Raw genomic sequence first — 2,076 nt, forward strand, 5'->3', positions numbered from 1 at the left:
TTCTATATGGCAAAAATATATATATAATATAATAAACAAATACAGCTTCAGTCTTTAAGGATTAGCAGGCTTTATTAAAAGCACATTTTGCCAGACAACACTCAGGCTGCAAACATTAAAGGTGGGGTATATGTGATATTGTTGTGGTCAAAACAAAACGTTTTTTTTTGTTAAAAGGTTAAAGCATTATATTCTGTAATCGTTGAGTGTTTGTTCAGTAACAGGGGTCTCCCCATCTCTGGCTCCAGCTCTTTAATAAACAGAAAATACATTAAGGTGGGTTGCACATTTTCAACCAATCAGGAGAGAGTAGCCTATAGCCTACCCATTCATCAGCTTTTTTTTGTGTCATCACTTCCAATTTCACTTGTTTAAACTGCATCTTGTCTGAGTTCTCTATCCTGATTGGCTACAATAGGTATCCTGACCTGAACATTAAATTTTCGGTTCATTAAAGAGCTGGAGAGACATGTTACTGGAGAGACATGTTACTGAACAAACAATAGTAATGGTTTCTATCAGAATAGCCTATAGGCCTATATAGTTATTCAACACTTATTTTAACAAAGGAATATCACTCTACCTTTAATCAACAAGCACCTGCCTCTGCAGCAGGAGATAAGCATCAGTGCCTGGTGGAAGAAGTACTCAGATATTTTACACAAGTAAAAGTAGCAATATATAAAAAATACTCTGTTACAATTTAAAGGCCTGTGTTCAAAATGTTACTTGAGTAAAAGTACAAAAGCATTGGCATCAAAATAAAGTACCAAAAGTAAAAGTACAAAATGATTTGAAAATAGCAGATCTACAAGCTCACAACCCGTCGCATCGCGACGCGGTATGAGCTTGTAGATCGGCTATTTTCAAATAGCCTAGGTATAAAATAGGGCTAAAGTGGTTAATGTATTTTTTATAATATAATCATTTATATCTGCAAAGTAACTAACTAATTTTGTTTTCTTTTCTTTTTTTTAGTAAAAGTACAATATTTGCCTAGTGGAGTAAAAGTAAAAGTACAGAAAATTGGAAATACTCCAGGAAAGTAAAAATACCTCAAAACTTAATAAGTACAGTACTTGAGTAAATGTACTTAGTTACTTTACACCACTGATGTGATAAGCATGGAGATAAGCCATGAAGTGGACCTGTGGAAAAGAACAAAGTGACAAATTCGAAAGAGAAAGTGGAATTGAATGGGTCACAGCATGCACACACTCAGACCTAGACAGCTCCACATGTTAGTGACCGCTGCCACAAACATCACCCCAACCAACACCAACAACACCACAACGACAAGCCCTATGGTGGCCTCTGGCCTGCAATGGAACCCCTTCCCAGATGGAGAAGGAAGGGAGGTCGCCCCATGAAACAGATGGAGAACCTGCCATATTGTCCAAGAGTGGGCTTATAGCTGCATGGGGGAGATCTCCACAGAGCCACCTGGAGGACATATTGAAGTGGAGGACATATTGTCAATGGTAAGTAATCATTACTATTAACTGCCCACAGTGGTTCCCAAACCTTTTCATGTCAAGGACCCCCAAAATAATATGAATGTGTCCGCGAACCCTCATCTGTAAATATTTTGTGCATTATATAATATAATATAATATAATATAATATAATATAATATTATATTATATTATATTATATTATATTATATTATATTATATTATATTATATATATTATATTTTATCAAGGCCCCTGGGGGTCCCCGGACCCCACACTTTGAGAACCACTTATAGACCAAGCCTGAAAACGCACGAGGCAAAGCATATGCATCATATTTTCATATTATAACAGCTCTAGCCTGGGATCAAAGGCTATAATATTTTTTTAATCCAGGGGCAAGGCTATAACAGATCAAATGGAATGGAAAATGTAGTCTAACGTTTATTTATGTTGGTGACTGTCTACATCTATTCAGAACAAACCAAAGATGCGCTACCATAAAGGCATTTATACGACGAATTATGACAATGAAATGTGCTTCAACTGGACGTAAAAAGAAAAGGGGCGGGGTCACGTACGTGCGTATGGCGTCACACACCCGGAAGTGTCTGCAGCCACGT

The sequence above is a fragment of the Gymnoscopelus braueri genome (genome assembly GCF_963280865.1).
Source record: "Gymnoscopelus braueri genome assembly, chromosome: 16".
In the NCBI taxonomy this organism is placed as follows: Eukaryota; Metazoa; Chordata; class Actinopteri; order Myctophiformes; family Myctophidae; genus Gymnoscopelus; species Gymnoscopelus braueri.